We start from the raw sequence: 6000 nt of genomic DNA on the forward strand, positions 1-6000 counted from the left end.
GCGCGAGAGGAGCCGCCGTCCCGGGGGCCGCGGCCGCCGGGAGCGCGGGAGGACGGAGCCGAGCGCCGAGCGCCGAGCGCCGAGCCCGCCGCCGCCGCCGCCTTCCTGCCGCCCGCGCGGCCGCCCCGCGCGCCGCCGCCCCTGCGAGCGCCCGCGAGCCCGCCCCGCGCGCCGCCGCGCCTGCGCGCGCCCGCGAGCCCGGCCCCGAGCCCTGCGGCCGGCCCCGCCCCCTCGCACTCTCCCTCAGGATCTGGAGCCGGTCCCGCCCCCTCGCAAGCTCCCTCAGGGCCGGGCAGCAGGCCCCGCCCCCTCACACGCTCCCTCCGGGTCTGCGGCCGGCCCCGCCCCCTCGCACTCTCCCTCAGGATCTGGAGCCGGGTCCCGCCCCCTCACACGCTCCCTCAGGGTCTGCGGCTGGCCCCGCCCCCTCATAACGCCGCTCCCTCTTGGTATGGGGCAGGCCCCGCCCCCTCACACTCCCCCTCCCCTCAGGCTCTGGGACCGGCCCCGCCCCCTCATAGCCACGCTCCCTCAGGGTCTGGGGCCGCCCGGCCCCGCCCCCTCACACGCTCCCTCAGGGTCCCGGGGCGCGTGTGGCGGCGCGCGCTCCCTGAGGAACGGGCACCGACGCCGCGGCGGCGTCTCGGGCAGGCACCGGCACGCGTTTCTCCCTCCGAGCCGGGCCACCTCCGCGGCCTCGGCCACACGACGCGTCCGCCGTCCTCGGGGGCTGGCACGCCGAGGACACGCCCACCGGGGGGCCTCCCGCGGGGCGAGCTGCTCGCACGCGCGTGCGTACCCGTAGCCACGCGCCACACGCGTCGTGCACGCCTCTCCCCGGGACGGCCTCGTGGGAAACTCCCCGCCCCCCACTCCAGGGCCTGGCTGCACTGATCCCACCCACGGGTACCTTAAGTGCTCTACCCCCAGTCGTAGAGGGAAAGTGACCAAGTCTGGGGGGGAGAAGCCCACGTGTGTGTGTGCGTGTGTGTGTGTTGCACGAGTGTTGCACGGGACTGGTGTGTGGAATGCGTGCATAGTACAGTGTGTAAGTGATATGGGGGTTGGGTAGATGAATGTGTAGTGGTTGGGTGTGTTGTATATCTGCATGATACACAATGACTGTAATGTGGAGTGTGCATTTGCAGAGAGAGGGAGAGAGGATGTATAGGACCAGTGTGGGTTGTAGGTGGTGTGTCTGTGTATAATAGTGAATTGAAGAGCCAAAGCCATAGTACAACAGAGCGTGCTTGCCTTGCATGCGGTAGACCTGGGTTCCATCCCCAGCACCCCAGATGGCCCCCAAAACCCCTCCAGAAGTGATCCTTGAGCTCAGAACCAGGAATAAGCTCTGAGCACTGCAGGGTTTGTCCCCAAAGTCAATCATGTAATAACAACAATAATGAACTGGTTTCTGGAGAGTGTGTAGTTGAGTGTGTGTCTGCATAGTGTTCAGTAGATAGGATTTACAGACAAGTGTGTGTGGCAGTGTGTCTCATGAATAGCATGTCAAGTGTATATGGTGATGGGGGGATATGGTATGTGTGGTTGTGAGCACACAAATGGGAATCCTTTCTGTGTCTTTGCGTGTTAATGTGTGCGTAAGTGGCCAGGATGGTGGCTGCAGATCCCCCGCACAATCAGCTTGCCTTCTTCCCTCCTGGGGACAAGTTGCTCCAAATAGATTTTCCACGCCTGGCTGGGCTGCTGGGAACCTACCCAGGGCTGGATTCACTGAGAGAAAACAAACCATTTGCTCCCGAGGAGCCTAGTTTGGGAATTGGTGTTTCCCTGCAACGAGGCCAGAGCCCAGTCTTGAACGCAGAAAAGGAGGGGACCTCTTGTCATTATTTGCTAAATGAGCTTCAGAGCAAAGGAAAGTGCCTGTAATTGCAGAGATTCAGGGAACAACAATAAAGCCTTCCAGCTTAAATGCTGTGTGGGAACATGTTTATGCCCAGGTCCACTTTCTCTCTGTTACATTACTCCTTCCCTGCTTTGCACTGACAAGGAGGCTCATCAGGGTTTTGAAATAACCAAATTCATCTTCAGGCACTGAAAATCCTCTGCTGCCATAAGCAATCTTTTATAATTTTCCCTTTTATTTAACCTTGGCATGAGAAGGGAAATGTAATTTGCATATATCTGACTCTAGTGAAGTCTCCAATTCTTTGAGGTGAGGGATTCGATTGAATGGCAGGGTATTTTCAAGAAAAAGATTTTGAATCAAAATCACAAAATATGGTTCCTCCAATTTAACATTGAAACAGACAGATACATGAAGCACCATCTCTTCAGCTAAAGGAGCCCCCACTCCCTCCTGAAAAATATCCTAAGGACATTTATCCTAAGTACATCCCTGACTCATAAAATCTCTCCATCCCTGCTGTTCATTTCACAGTCTGACCCACCTCGGAATCACATGAGTAAAAGGGAGAGAAAACTTAATGAAAGAAATCCATAATCCATTATTGCTGCAGCAAGCCAAACAAAAATTTTTCAAACAAAGGAGGATTCCCATCTCTTCTATCCCACTTTTTCTCACCCCCACTACAAAGCCGCACTCAAACACTCCCCATATCATCAAAGCCCTTATAACAAAATCCTTTCCATGCTTTGGGGAACCAATATATGAATGCAATCCCCTAGGGAAAAGTTCACTCTGAGGTAAATTGTGTCATAAGAATCTATGCTAGATGACGCATACCATTTCTAATAGTGAAAAGGGAACATGAGAATTATGCAATAGAGCACTTTAGGAGGAGACAAAGGTAAATTGTCCAAATAACCTACTTTATGTAAGCCATATGATTTGTAGCTGAGAAGTCTATGTTTTCTCTTACTATAAACTCATTCCATCCTCTTGCCCTACAGAAGTTATTAACCTTTTCAGTCCTCAGGGGAGCAGGGAAGGTAAATGTTCTGTGACCTCTCAAACATATACACACAGAGTGTTCCAGATGTGCTTTCAGGATACAAGTTTTTAACATTCTGTTGTGGAAAATGCAACACATATAAAAGCACAGGAACTAGAATCATGACAGTCATGTTCCCCTCACCCATTTTCCACTATTATTGACTGATATGGAAAAATTTTTTTTTCCTTTTCAGCTCTCTTCATTCCTGACCCCCACACAACCAGTAATTATTTTGAAGCAAATCCCAGGCATTATATAGTTTAATCTATAAATATTTTAGCATTTATATTTAAAGGAACTTTTAAAAACCAAACCCACAATACCACTAGCACATAATCGAATGCGGTTTGATCATAGACTTGTCCCATGGTATCTCACCACCTCTCCAACTCCCCTTTAAGAATGCTAGTCCTGCAGGGCTGGAGCAATAGCATAGCGGGTAGGGCGTTTGCCTTGTACGCAGTCAACCCGGGTTTGATTCCCAGCATCCCATATGGTCCCCCGAACACCACCAGAAGTAATTCCAGAGTGCAGAGCCAAGAGCAACCCCTGTGCAACGTCGGGTGTGACCCAAAAAAGCAAAAACAAACAAAAAGAATTATAGTCCAGCCTGGAATTTTCCAGTCCCTTCTCCCCGACTCTTTCTCTGAGCTACCTACACTAAGTTTATATGCTCTCCCATAAAACCCCTTAACTCTTAGAACAAATAATCAAATAAGGAAGTATTGAACTAACACTTTTCCCTTTCCTCCCCTCTCCTGTGACAAACATATAAGCTCTTCACGCCCATGACTAGGGTTTTGCCATATTCACCTTCTCAATCCAGTAGTAAGCACAGCGAATAAATAACTGTTGAAGTAGAGAAAATTGTTCCATCTCAGATTCCCAGAGCCTGTGTTAAATTGTTTGCAAATATATGTTTGAATAACAACTTTTCTTGGAACTCTTGACTAGTCCCACTCATCCCAGACTGTGACCATAGCAATGTGTATTTGTTATCTCTTGCTGTGTAACAAATGAACTCAGAATGAAAACAACACACAGCTTCTGTGGGCCAAGTACACAGGCATGATTTACCTGGACTTTCTTCTTCCAAAAGTCTTTCACAGAGAGATAGTACAATGGGTAGAGTGCTTGCCTTGCATATCATCGACCCGAGGTTCAATTCCCACACTTTATATGTCCCCAGAGTCCAACAGATTTTATCCCTGGGCACAGAGCCATGAACATTGCTAGATATGGCCCCAATACAAAACCAAAATTCTCTCACAAGGCTGCAATGAAGGTCATGGTACTCTAGTTTAAAGCGTCAACCAAGAAAAACTCTGCTGTTGGGCTCACTCACTGATTGGTTGTTGGTGAATTTTTTCCATTCAGCAACTGTTGATCTGAGGGTTCCTCACTGGCTTCAGATTGAAAAGCACCCTCAGGTCCTTGCTACATAGAAGTCTTCACAGCACGGTTCACCCATAGCAGCTTTAGCAGAGCAAACACATTTTTTAAGTCACAATCTTTTTATTATTATTATTATTATTTATTTTTGCTTTCTGGGTCACACCTGGTGATGCACAGGGGTTACTCCTGGCTCTGTACTCAAGAGTTACTCCTGGCGGTGCTCAGGGGACCATATGGGATGCTGGGAATCGAACCTGGGTCGGCTGTGTGCAAGACAAACGTCCTACCCGCTGTGCTATTTCTCCAGCCTCATATTATTATTTTTTTTTAAAACGGAATCATCTGAGGTACACAGCTTCAAAGTTGTGCATGACTGGGTTTCAGTCATACAATGTTCCAACACCCATCCCTCCACCTCCAAAGATTTCCCACCACCAATGTTCTAGTTTCTCTTCTTTCACCCCAATTCTAGCCTGCCTCTATAACAGGCACTTCTCTCTCTCTCTCTCTCTCTCTGTCTGTCTCTGTCTGTGTGTGTGTGTGTGTGTATCTGTCTCTCTTTTATTTTGGCATTATACAGGTACTGAAAGTTTATCATTTCTTTCGTTTGACAGAAGTGATAGCACATCACTTTTGTCATGTCCTATTTGAAACAAATACCAAGTTGGGCCCTCACATGAGAGATTCTGCAAAGACATCCATGCCAGGAGGCAGAAATGATTAGGAGTCATTTCAGAAGTGACCTACCAGACCATATTCTTGCTTATGTCAATGGCAGAATAGCAAAGGTGGCAGAGTCAAGATGTTCATAGAGCATCTCATGTGCCCTCTCTGTATTTGGAACCCTATGTCCACCATCATATGTACAAATCAAAGCAAGTCAGCAGGGGAATGAAATGCCAGAGGTGTTCCAATAATGAGCCTCCAGTTCACACAGCACCTGGCCAGTCTTATGAACGATCAGTGAGACTACACGGGATTATATTATACTCATCAACTGATCACAGTCCAGCAAAGATCTGACTAGAAAAACCACCACGATGAGAGTGACAGAACTATGAGCCACAGAAAACTTGTTTTCAGCTGTAAAGTTTTGAGTGCTTCCTTACCTGGTAGAGCAAAAGGATTCACCAAGTCTGTCACGTTGTCTACAAGGTAACAGAGAATTGAAGAAGCAGAGGGACTTGCCCAGTGGTCTCAGTGCAGCTGGCAGAGGGGGAAACATTATCTAGGATCTGGCATCAGAACAATGCAGATGCTTCCAGGCTATGTTCTGTTGTTTTCTAGTTGAGAGCCCTGGGCAGATTTCCCATGCTGTCTAGTCTTCAGTTTCTTTTATCAGCAAAACAAAACAGAAGGCTTCCCAGAACATCTTTCAACACTTAAAAGCTATGGCTTGCCCATTTGATTATAGATAGAGCTCGGGTTAGAATCCCTTCAGTTTCAATGTTACTTGGCAAGAGTAAGATGTTCCCGTCCTATTCTACGACTCATATTTTTCTAATGTAAGTTATGTACATGCACACCGATCATTCTGAACACTTTGATAAATCGAGTCATTACAAATCAGTTACTTTGGGGCTGCTTGATTGAACCTAGCAACTAATTCCACTAAGGTTATAAATAACTTGCTAGTAATTGGTCAATTTGTCATATTAAAGCAATTAGAATGATAAAGTGGACAGAG

The sequence above is a fragment of the Sorex fumeus genome, unplaced genomic scaffold (assembly GCF_029834395.1).
Source record: "Sorex fumeus unplaced genomic scaffold, SorFum_2.1 ptg000044l, whole genome shotgun sequence".
Classification (NCBI taxonomy): Eukaryota; Metazoa; Chordata; class Mammalia; order Eulipotyphla; family Soricidae; genus Sorex; species Sorex fumeus.